We start from the raw sequence: 13,480 nt of genomic DNA, 5'->3' as shown, positions 1-13,480 counted from the left end.
TCTAACCTACATGACACCAAAACACAAATCAATTGAAAAAATCCAAAGCTAAAGATCTAAAAGCTCAAATGTATGCATTAAGCCTTGGAAGAGAAGAAGAAACTAAAATAATGGAATTCTTCAGCTCCACACCTAGGACTCAGTGTATGCCAACTGATCTATGCAAAGCTAAAATGGGAAAAGCCCCGATACAAAGGAAAATTTATCAATGAATATGAAACCTTCGTGTGACTATAATGATAAGAGTGAGGGGCAGAAGGATCTGGTTCAAGAAAATAAGAAATGAAAGGATGGAAAAAGGCAATGCTTGCTTTCAATGTTTAATGTTGATAGGTCTTTCACCATTGAAGGAAATACCAAGACCTTGATATTTTCAAACCATAGCCAACATGCAAATGAAGCCCCAATTTTGCTACTACCCGCACTCATAAAAAGCTTTAGTAATATAATGTGACATATCGTTATAAATTTTTTCTTTTTTTGTTATAACATAATGCGATTTTGAAGTTGGTTGAAATGAAGACATAAGTTGGTCAAAATTTTGACCAAAGCAGGCATATAATTTTTATTTTTGACCAACATGGAAATGAAAACAAAAAAGAAGAAGGAATCATAGCTTTGGTCAAAATTTTTGGTAGAAAAACAAGTACAAATGTACTAGTGTGTTGTCACAATGTATGACAATAGGTTCGCTGAATTATATCCTTATATCCTTCAACATCTACTTCATCTAAACAACTTGATTACAATTGTTTGTTGCTGCAACATATTCTACTCCCACTATACTTTGTGAGATGCAGTCATACTTCTTGCTTAGCCAAGAAACTAATCTTCCTCCAAGAAAGAAGGCTCCACCACTGGTGCTCTTTCTATCATCCATATTGCCTGCCCAATCAACATCAGTATAAGCATATAGAGTGAAATCATTATATCTATCATACCATAATCCAAACTTTGGTATTCCTTTCAGGTATCTAAATATCCTTTTGACTACTGCAAAATGTGCTTCTCTGGGATCAACTCGGAATCTTGCAACAATTCTAACTACTTTTTCTATATCTAGCCTTGTGTGAGTTAGATATTGTAATCCTCTAATCATAGATTACTTCCAATAGTCATCTTTACATGCTTCATCTACATTCTTAGGTTCAACTTGAGATATTAAACATATTTCTTCATTGCTTTTGCTTCTTGTCATCACACCTTTATCTCTTCTTTTGATGATCTACTCAGATGGATGATTCTTTGTCATGTTCTCACCTGAAGTAGGAGTTGCTATCTCAACTCTTGGCTTTGTTGAAGGTTTTGAGCTTTTTTCTTGCCTTAGCTCTCCTTCATTCTACAAATCATTTTTAGTCTTAAAGAATACTTCATCATTCCTTGGTTTAGTAACAACATTATCATCTAAATTGTAATCAACTACTCTTTCTTGTATCCTGAATTTGTCATCAACTCTTACATTTGCACTTTCCATAATAGTCTCAAAGCTATCTCTTTTATTGCTTCCTTTTTATTAACCAATCATGGCTCATTATCATAGTCATTCAAGAATCTTTTGATAATTTCTTTAAATTCTTCAACTTTATCAAAAAGTAAACTCTTTTTGGTTTTTCTTATTCTCTTAGGACATCTAGTCGAAAAATGACCAAATTCTTTACACGTCCAACAAAAAATAAAATTCATACCTTCTGGCTCTCTTTTCATAAGTAGATCAATACCTTCCTTTATCTTTATGTCTTCTTTAGATCTGGACTTATCTTTGCTTGTGCTTCTATTATTTTGTATACAGTAAAAGGATTCTAGATCTAAAAACTCAATGCTTTAACCTTTACACAAATCTGTAAGTCACCAAGAATTTCCACAATCCATGTGTCAAAATTTCCTCTACCAGACTTCAGACTATCTTTCTTGAACATGGCTTCCACGGATCTCCCAAAGTTTTTAATGTTTATCTTCAAGGACCTGATCCTATTATACCAATTGTTACAAACAATAGTCCACCAAGATGACTAGGGGGGGGTGTGGGGTGAGGGGTGGAGGGGTGAACTGGTTATCCAATAATTAAAACATTTATCAACCTTAAACAATCTTATCCATTCAACCAAAGTAAATAGCAACTATAGCAAGATGTACATAGAAAATTACACCAGATATGTTAACTAGGGAAACCCTTGATTAGAGGGAAAACCCTAGTGAGAATGATGCCCACAAGAAGATGTACTAATATAAATATTCCTTGTTAGAGGATGCACTTTATTAGGAGTCTATTACAACATTTAGTATATACGAGTCCCTATTAGGAGATTTTGAATCCTTGTTAGAAGATTCAAACCCTATTAGGAGTTGTAGAAGATAGAAGTGCCCACTATCCAAATAGCTTCTGGGGCAAGACCACTGAACTCATTGTCCAATTGATCACTCAACTATTCATTACAAAATAATTATATGTATTGTACCTTAACTTCTTTCCTATATCCTATCAACTAGACCAATCACTATTAGACCTTGAAGACCAAGTCATGAACATCAGATCCAAGTAACAAACTTCAAATCATAAAATAAAACCTCGATAATGAAGTTTCCTTCAGCTTTGCTCTGCTCTACTTATCTTTGTATTCCTCTATTTGTGTTGCTTCCAATCATTTGAAATAATCCATACATGATAAGGGAAAATGTCCTTCCTTTATACCAAATCCATAAAACAATTCCTTGAGTCAACTGTTCCACCTTCTCAATTAATTATTATAGGACCATATTAAGAACACATTACACTTAGTGATGCCATTAATATTTTGCCTAGAAACTTGAATAAACTTTCGTACACATAACATTAGGATGAGAGATCTTAACTACATCATCACCAACATGTCTTCTTCACATCTTTAACTTTGGCTTCTCAAAATAACAACTCTTCTAAGAGATATAACAAGTTTACCAGAATATGCCTCTATAAACTCTATCTTAAAATAGTCTTCACCAAAACTTGCATAACTTCTTCTAGACTTAATATATTATTCTTTTGAGTTTAAATACATATAATAAACACATAGTATAATCTCCCTTTAACCTTGTTACTGAAACTATTCAACGATCTATCTGTACCAACTTGGTCTTTATCATTGTTCTTTTGTCAGATACCATAGAAAACTGATATGTTGACATTAATGACAAACACAGTCATGAATGCAACTTATCATCACAATAATGATCTAATCATGTTTCTACAATACTCCCCCATAGGAATATTATTAGCATTCATGCTTCCAACATTTTATAGCATCTTGTAGATGCTCATTTGGGATTTTTTTTTGAAACATACTTTTTTTGTGAGAAACTTTAAAGGGGAATTCCAATGGTCTAATGGGTAATGTTTCAACTTAGGTAGGTGATATTAGAGGATTTATTAATTTTTTTATGGTATGTTAGTGGTGTGCTAGCTTAATTCCTCTCTCTTTCTATTTAACTATATTTTGATAAATCCATTATATTTATTTGACAAATTTAAAAGCAACTATAGAGACCATATCATTTGAACGTCAAATTTGATTTTAATAACTTAAGGAAATCTATCCATTATATAATTTATATTTCTTCATGCATCAACATATCTATAATAAAATCAATCATCTTTCATTTATAATTGAAATCCATGGTCACCAGAAGTTGAATTGTGAAACAACTAGAGTTGTATCTTCATACTATTTCAAGAAATTACAAGAGATTTACAATGAAATCTATTTGTCATCTTCTCTTTTCTACTATCTAATTTATACATAAGGATCATAATTTTTCATATTACAATAACATCTACATCATGAAATTGAAATCCAATAGGTCTCAATAAAGATACAAATTTCTTTTATACAAAGGTAACAAGATACACTGAAAATTATCACAAGGAGAAGTCTCCAACAAGACTAAAGGAACACTACCAAGGCTCCAATTTCTAGGATGCTCCACCATAAGGAGCTATCCCAGTAATCTACAATTATGCAAGAACAACCATGGAGAGCTTACCTCCCATCCTAGTCCCCTAAAGGTCACCCACTGAGCTAGGAGAATCAGTAACCGACAGGGTAAAATTCATAATCCAAAAGCAATGACATAACTCAACATACAATTATCACCCAAGGTATGCACAACAGGTTTCATATTGAACCTATGACTAGGGTGAAAGTGGATTTTTCTAGGTAGGAGAAGTCAATGAAGAACACAAATCATATGTCTATTCCAAAGCTACCAAATTACATAAACTTTCATTTATTTCTATCCTTATTTCTCCAAACAAACTTAGTTTTACAATGACAAGCAAGGGCCCATAACACCTCACTTCCTCTCTCTTCTCAACATGAGAAGATACTCTGCATTGACTTGCAATCCAACTAAACCCTTCTCCCATACATGGCCACTTCTTCCCTATCTGAGGGTGAGTGATGCCAACACTCCCTTCATAGTTTCCCAACAAAACAAAGAGAAAAAAAAGGAAACAAAGAAAGTAAAATACCCCACAATACCCATCCTCACATGATACAAAACAAAAACATACTGCAATATGCAAGAAATTCACACATACAAGCAATGCGCAAATGAATATAAGCATGGCACTAGAGGACCTACCTTCACAAAGGTTATGTAAAGAGTGAGTTTTGAGACAAGCTAAATCCTTTCCTTCTTGCAATTCCAAAATTGACTTCTCTAAATGTAGAGAATGGGTGAACAACCCTCATCCCTTCAAAATGGCCATTGAATAGCTTCTAAACTTATGTACCAAAAATAGAAATAATTCTAATCTTGACTTTAGGCCCATAAAGGTAAACTCTTAGCAATAGTGTAAACTTGGGTAACTTCATGGAGATGATCAAATTTCACAGAAAAGGAAAATTTTGATTAATTAGGAGTCATAATATTGCTAGAAAGTTCTAGAAGGGTGGGAAAGGTTCCCAACCCATACACATACCACTTGGGCACTTGATTTACATCAAATTTTGCTTCTAGGATCATTTTATGACCTATAAAAGTGGCTTAAAATATTTGATCTCCAAAATCCTAAGGATTTAATCTTTCCCCTAAACCCTAATTAAAGGAAATTAATTTAGGTTACTAACTAAATCAGTCTTAGGTTAACAACTTACATTGCTAATCCTAATTGATATGTCAGTACACATATACATATAACGAGTGTTAAGTGAGACCATAAGATTTACTTTTACATAACATTTGAAATGTCACAAAACACAAAATGATACACATACATTCATATTATAATACAAATTAAACACTTGACAACGAGGTTCAAATCACTTTATTTGATTCAACCTTGGTCTCATAGTTTGCATGTAGGGTCAATTATTGATTCTCCAATTAGTTCCATGGTTAATTATCCTGGACAGTCAATGTGAATATCAATAGTTTGATGAAATTGTATTTATATATGTATATACTAGATTCACATAATCAAATTGATTAGAACATTATAACTTCATTTAAATAAACTACTCTCATTTATGCACATAGATTAACATCACTAATCTCATAATTGAATCATTATAACATATTCATCAGTTCAAATTTAAATACTGAAATAATCATCACAATGCATATGTATACCCAAAACATCTTAAACGTCATCAATAGAGTATACTGAACTATGTGAATGCATATAACCTAATCATCAAGGTACCATAATTAACATCATCATCATAAGGTAAAACACCTCATAGCATCATTAGTACAAATCAATGTTTAAATAGTCAAAAAATGTAGTAAGTCTTGAATCACAAGGTATCAAAATATGAACATATAACCTCTTGTACACGATACCCTAAGAACCTTAACACATCATAATGTACTTATAATCTTAAAAATTAAGCTACTTAAGGGCATTTCTAGTGAGCTAATGATCTTTGTCTTCAGATTCCCAATGATTCATATGAGGGTAAGTATTAAATTATATTATTGCAACAAACATCAATCCATTATACTCAAGATAGTGAGAATTATTATAATTTCCTCTACATGGTTTCTCACAAGAAGAACAATATTTTACCATACCATTGCCTCATCATGTTCATACATTTATTCAAATCTCCTATAAGGATTTAATAAAGAAATTCATATTTAAATAAGTACATACAAGGAGGGGTCCTATAAGATAGTCCTAAAAGACACGACGATTGGGATTAACCATTATATAAAAAGGAAATAAATTTTGAAGAGGAGAGGGGAAAAATAAGATATGTTGTATATAGGGAAATGACCATCAGAACTAGGATATTACAAATGGTATCAGAGAAACCTTCTTGCTATCTTGTGTTGATCAACATACATGAAAACATATAAGAAGATAGATAAAAATAAGACAATCAATAGAAATATGACTCTCTTCTTTAGAGACTATTGATTCTCCTCAATACTCAGATTTGAATCCAATCAATGATATCTATTTCAACAAATTTCAACAAATAGAGGTGGTTGCTTCTATTTTGTTATAAAAACCTTTGAACTCTCATCACCAAATGCTTAATTAGGAACCAAGAATATGTTTGAGGCAGCAATATGATACGATGGCCAATGAATTCAAAGGAAAAAGCATAGGATAGTACATTAAAGGTTGTTGAAAATAAAATAAATAAATAATAAAATTAATCAAGTGAACAATAGAAGTATTGTACATGAAATGTCGATTGTAGACATGACATTGAATGCTAAAAATAATATACAAAGACATGATACCTGACGAATTGATAATGACGTTGCCACTAATATCTTAATAAATATCACGACAGAGAGATAAGGATAAAGAGAGTGGAAGGAGAGGATAGATCTTAGTTTGAATAATGTCACAAACACATTTAACATTAGTAAAATCCAAGTCAGTATTGGAGAAGTTTTCCATATATAACACCATGATATATATAAGTCAAGGTACTAGTGAGTTCAAGTACAAAGTATTCAAGAAAAAAAAATGTTTCTAATTTATTCCTTGTCATTACCATATTAAAAATTACCATGAGAACTCATTTGAATAACAAGGTAACTAAGGTTGAATAAATCTCTTACCATTATACTATTTGACATTGAGACAAGCGCATACACCATACTAGAATGAAAGAGTATCCTATATTCAAAAGGGAAATGAAGATTTATTAAAAAAATTCAACCATGGAAGGTAAGTAGTGGAACTTATAAGAGGTAAGTAAATATACCCTAAGTTGATTTAATAATTAAAATATTAATCATTTCCTTTATTAATATTCATTATTGTAGTACCCCAAAATTGGCTCATTTCCATCTCAACCAATTTTGGTCTATTTTGGTCAACCCCAAAGCCCTATTTCATTAGGCAATTCTCATTTTTTCTACTTGACTTAATTGTCAAACGCAAAAAACCCTAATCTGCATTAATCATGTTATTTATTTAATTCCTAAAAGTATTGACTCGGATTAGCTACATTAAACCCATTGATTAAGATTTGATTTAGTTTGAAGTGTTTATACTTTAATAAATTAAATTATCTCCATAGGCTAATGTACTAAGGAATTAAATTTATTTAATTTAATAATGCTCTCATTTTAATTATTGGATCTAATTATTCAATTAATGGGAATATGCATTTATGAGGTCATATCTCATTTTTCTTAAATTAAATAACCTTCCAATTTCATCTCTCCAGTTCAGGAATGGGAATTCCAAGTGATCTACCTCTTGAATTAGAATTGGCTTAATCCACTTATTCTCACACTTGGGTTAATTCTAGTTAACTTTTCATTACACTCAGGATCTGAGTTAGTTAACCTCAACTACACTAGGAATCTTCCATCTTGACTGAATCTCTACTTCAATCCTGACCATCGATTTGAGTTGATCTCAATCGTTAATTGATTTCAAGAATTATATTTAAGAGGCTTCTAATTGCTCGGTTAGAAGGTTAGAATTTGAATTGTATCGAACTTCTATCAAATTGCATACACAATTACTCAATCTTGTCATAACATTTTTAATTGTTTAGCGTTAATGACATATTAGATTAAAAATGCATCCATCTAGTTTAATTCTCTTTTACTTGTTATTAGATTAAACTGCACATCATCTAGCTTAAATAAACTTTCATATTATTGCATAAAATCCTTCATATTAAAGGGTCTGGTTGCCTACTTCTTGGTCTGAGAGTACATAGGCAAAATCCCTATAATTAGAAGGCAACAAGTCACTTTGTTGGACCTTTCAGATAGACAATTCAATGTTAATTTTGGGATGATCTTGTAGGTAAGGACCATTTTGAAGTGTATGTGAAGATCCAAGGTTACCTTTCTACATATAAATTTCTGGTGCCCACCATGGGGCTGAGAAAAAAAAAGTTTTCTAGTCTCATTTATCATATTTTTGGATATTTTTGTCATTCTATCGTACCTGTATGTACAAACTTCCAAATTTTTGTGTAGAAAATCTCATTTTGACATAAAGATTTAAGGATTTCACTGACTTCTTTGCACTTTCTCGCGTGAAAAAGTGCCCCATTGCACAGTTTCTCATGTGGCACCTCATTTTCTCACGTGGGTCTATGTAAGAGTTTGCACGGATCTGCATAAAACTTCACGTGAGATCTTGCAACAACATATTTAAAATGCAAAATTTTAATGTTGTTTATCATTTCATTTCATTTACATGTGATCTTTGAAGCATCTTTGTTTCAGTTTTCTAACTTTCTACAACACAATAGTTGTCTGTAGGACATTTTGATAAAGAGTCCATTTTACACAAACTTTCCAAACATGAACTGACTGTGCATTTGTAGGACATTGTCAAAGATACGATTGTCAAAGGCCAATTTTAAAACCCACATAAAACATTGTCTTTTTCTTACTTTCTAAACATAGTCTAATTAGGGCTTGTGAACTTCATAGGGTGCAAGATAGGGGAATAGGGGAGTATTCTCTTCACCACTTGGAGGTCACGACCAAGGGTGAATCAGAAGCCTAGAAGCCTCTGAAAGATGGCATCCAAGGGAGGCAAGCAACTTAGTGGTTCTCTAGTGTGAATCCTCTTCTATGACGGGATGATGATTTCCTTTTAGGGAATCAAAATATTTAGAAAGGATAAGTCTAGATTGATTAAGCTAAGTCAGTGACTAATGTGTTTTGTGTGTTGGGTGAGGTAATAAGGTAGAGGAGTATGCTCTTTCCCCTTGAGGGAAATAAAAAACTTGGACCCTTAGATCTGAACCACCAGTCCGAGTCAACCCTCAGAGGGCCTGCTAGAGTGATCCAACCTCTGGGAACAACCCAAGTGAGCACACTACTTACACCATAGATTCCAACTCACTATAATAAAGAAGCTTTGTAGAGTGAAAGACTCCAAAGATATATTAATTTCCTCTCCATTCTTGATATCGCATATCAAGGGGAGGCTCTGTTTGTTGCACTAGTCGGTGTTGGCCCTAGTCTTGCTAAGCAAGTGTGTGCACTTTCAAAAGCTAGTGTGGGCTACTGGTCTCAACTCCACTTGTAGAGCCACCAGGGATTAATATGAATGGAATCCAAGTAAAAAAAATTAGTTAGAGGCTACCTGGTTCACCTCTAAAAGGGGGTATAATCTTTGTGCAAGGAGGGGGAAGAATCTCTACTATAGAACTCACCATAGGCATGCTACTGGGTGTTGGAAGGTGGTATATGTGCTTGACCCCTGCCACAAGGGTATTCATTTAACATATATGTTATTGAGCCATTTGAATACACCAAAAACATGGGTGCCCCCTAGGGGGTGACATGGTTGTGTGAGGTGCACGCATGCACATAAGTTGTGGGACAAAGATTTTGTCTTCTCTACCATTTTTGGTTTTAGGGATAAAGTGTGTTTGCTATCAAGTCTTAAATATATCCAAACTTGTCTAAAAAAACTAAAGGTCAAGACTCCCCCATCCCTCTGAGTTTCTTTTTCCTCAGTTGGATTGTATTTGACTATTGCTTGCTTCCCATGTCTTGTTCAAAACCAAATGCTATTTAACAACTTGAAAGCCAACCTTGCAATTTGTCTAAAAAAATCTATCAAGAACAATCTGAAATCTTCAAAGTATCTTCAAAGTCCAGTTTCAGTTGACAGTCTGGTTTCCATTTTTTTGCACAATTTACAAAATTACATGCGAGTACCTTTTGTCTTGTCATTTCTTCATGTGGCTCTATCCAGGTCCTCGCACAAGTCTATGCGAATCTCCGCATGAGATCTTGCAATCATGATTCTATCTTGCTTGTCAAATCTTAGCACTTCTTCATGTGGCCTAGTGCACATCCTCGTGTTAAATTAGATTGATGTTCTGAGTCTTTGCCTATGCCTGTGTACTTTCTTGCATGTGTCTCTAATAATCTTTGCATGGCATCTTGCACCCAAACTATCAAAATTGTCTATTCGAGCTACCCACACCCTCAGTCTGGTCTATTCCCTGCAACATTTTACCTCTTTTCTATTTGCAAATAGTTTACAACAATGGAATCCTACCTAGCTGATGACTTGTGATCCACATTTCAACTAGTCTTGTCTCTCAGTTACCTTGTTCTTTTCCTTTAGTGCTAGTTGTGCTTTGTGTCATGATAGTCATAATCTTTGGTTGTTCTAGCCCTTGCTCGAACTACTCGTACCTTAGTGTACTGCACTCTTATCTCACCTTTGTGATCCTTGTCTAGGTTTTTGCTTCTTGTCCTTGTCTATGACTGTGGCTACAAGAAGTGGAAACGTGTTTTATCTCCTTAGACTTAGAAGAGGTAGAGCTAGGGGTCATAATCATTGTAGAGGTTGTATTCCAATTTTTACACAGTCTATGTCCAGTTCATCCAGTGGTGAGTCTTCATGATCTCCATCACCTATCAGATCACCTTGCATCTAGAGAACATTCTCTATAAACTTACAACAAACTAGGAACCCCTTGTATCAAGAGGATCCTAAAACTAGCAAAAGTCGCACATCTCCAAATGACACAGCTAAATTCTGATTCAGAGGACCTTTTCAATCAAAACATCCTGAAACAATTCACATTCCTACAATGGCTAATCATGAACCTAAACATGGTGAACACAAAAAAAACCAAGACTAATCTAGGAATGACAAAGAAAAAGACCATTCTATTGATGAGGAGTGGGAAGAGGTGGAAATACTTCCTGAACACATAGCAAAGTGTCGTAAAGACAAAAACTTTCAAAAGGTCATGGAAATCCTACTCAACAAAGAAAAAAAAATACTTTCTCAAACTTGTCCAAGAGGGAGCTAAGCTACCCCATCATTTCAATGTGGAAACTATCATCATGCCTGAGGAAGAAATTGAAACTTCAAAACTCCAAAAACAATTGAAAATAATGCAAGACCAACTAGCTCGGATGATGTGTGATAAAAACAAACCCATGAAAACATACACCTTAGATGCTCTTTGTCCATTTCTGTTTGACAAGAGCATAGACATGCCTCCTTTTCCAAGAGGAGTAGAGTTATCTATGTATGATAAATACTTTGGAACTAATGATCCCCAATATCATTTGCAAGAATTTGGTGCCTTTTATACGGAATTTATGCATAATCAAACATATCTCATACATTTATTCCCAAGAAGTCTAGGTGGTCAGGCTATGGAGTGGTTTTCACACTTGCCTCCTGGTATCAAAACGTTTGATGAAATTTCCAACTTGTTTATCCAATAGTATTCTAATAACATTCAACCCCCTTTTAACATATGAGATTTGTGTAATCTTAAGCAGAAGGTTGGGAATCTTTCCTCACATTCCTTCAGAGGTGGAGACAACTTTATACTAAATATTCATGCAAGGTTCCTAAAATGGAAAAGCTTGACATCTTCACTGATAATTTCCTACCCAACTTTGGGTATGGAGTCCAACTCTAAGGTCCATGTACCTTCGAGGATATGGTCACACAAGCTATCTTCATAGAGGAATTCATGGTCAAGAAGGGAAAACTTACCCTTTAGAAGAACACAAAACAAGGATCCACCTCTAACAAGGACAAACCCAAGCATGTGAACAAGAACTGAGAAATTGTACATGATGGAGTTGTTGACAATGTCACTCTTATACTTGCTAAGGTAGCCTTTAATCTCACAAATAGTCTCAAAGTAGCCAAGAATGTTGAGAAATCTCCTCCTGACAACAAGACATCCAGAAATAGACTGAGAAACTCATGGGCTACATGCCCTAAATGAGAGTATACACCTCTAGGTGAACCTTTGGATGTGGTGTATAAGACCTTGCTACAAAACAAGCTTATTTGACCATTGGACAACTCTTGCCCTTATGACTTGCAACCACACCCACTATGGTGGAACAAAACCACATTCTATGAGTACCACCAAAATAAGGGAAACAAAACTAGCAATTGCATAAACTTGTGTCACAAATTCCAAGACATGATTGATGATGGTGACATTGTGGTAGATGGACATAATAGGAACTCGAATCACAAGGCTTTCAAGAAGCCCTTCTCATCTTATGAAAAAGGAGAGAGCTCAAAACCAAAATCTAACAACAAGGTCAACTATACATACTTTAATGACAACAATGTAATCAACATGGTTGAATCTGTGGATTTTGAGTACATATGACATTATTACCATCAAGGGCAAGCAAGATGACAATAAGCCCAAGACACCATTTGTCTTAAGGGGCCCTACTTCCCACACAACTGACAATAAATCTTTGCAATAATGTGCCAATGTTGTTACACGTTCTTGCACCAAGTTGGTACTCAAAGGCCCTGCGCCTTCTACTCCTAATCTTGAACAACATAAAGATAAAACCCTTGCTGGTCCATCTTGTAGAGGTGCAAAACTTGCAACAAATTTAGCAGCCGCTAGCTGTAGTGTTCTCGATCAGTCAAAATGAACTTATGCTCAAATCACAATCTTTGAGTTGCTTAAAATCTTTCCAGCCCATAGGTGGATTCTTGACAAAGCCCTCACTAAGGCAAATGTTCCTCAAGATCTTGATCTTGAGTGATTTCAATCTATGGTAGGTCATCTAACCTCACCTTACTATATGTCCTTCTCTGAGGAGGATGATAATTCATTGAGTCACCCACACAATCAATCTCTACACATTGAGGTCATGATACATTAGATACGTGTCCGTGGGGTACTCATCGATAATGAAGCTAGGCTGAACATTGTCTTTGTTGCTTTGCTTAGAAAATTAGATTATTCTGAGGACTCTATTGATCCTCATCACAAGATCACTATCAAAGCCTATAATGAAGTCGAGAAAAAGTCCCTAGGACTTGTGGTGTTGCCCCTTCGCATTGGTCCTCTAGAAAGGGATGTCACTTGTCAGGTCCTCAACATTCCCTTGGCCTATGATATTTTGCTAAGAAGTCCATGGATACATGAGATGCATGTTGTGCCATCCACATACCATCAATCTGTAAAATTCCTAATTCATGGCTCTGAAGTCACTATCCCTGCAAGTACTAGCTATACTTGCAATATGTTGA

Source organism: Cupressus sempervirens, chromosome 9, assembly GCF_028749045.1.
Source record: "Cupressus sempervirens isolate cs-2001-9-10 chromosome 9, ASM2874904v1, whole genome shotgun sequence".
Taxonomy (NCBI): Eukaryota; Viridiplantae; Streptophyta; class Pinopsida; order Cupressales; family Cupressaceae; genus Cupressus; species Cupressus sempervirens.
This window is presented reverse-complemented; position numbering follows the sequence as displayed.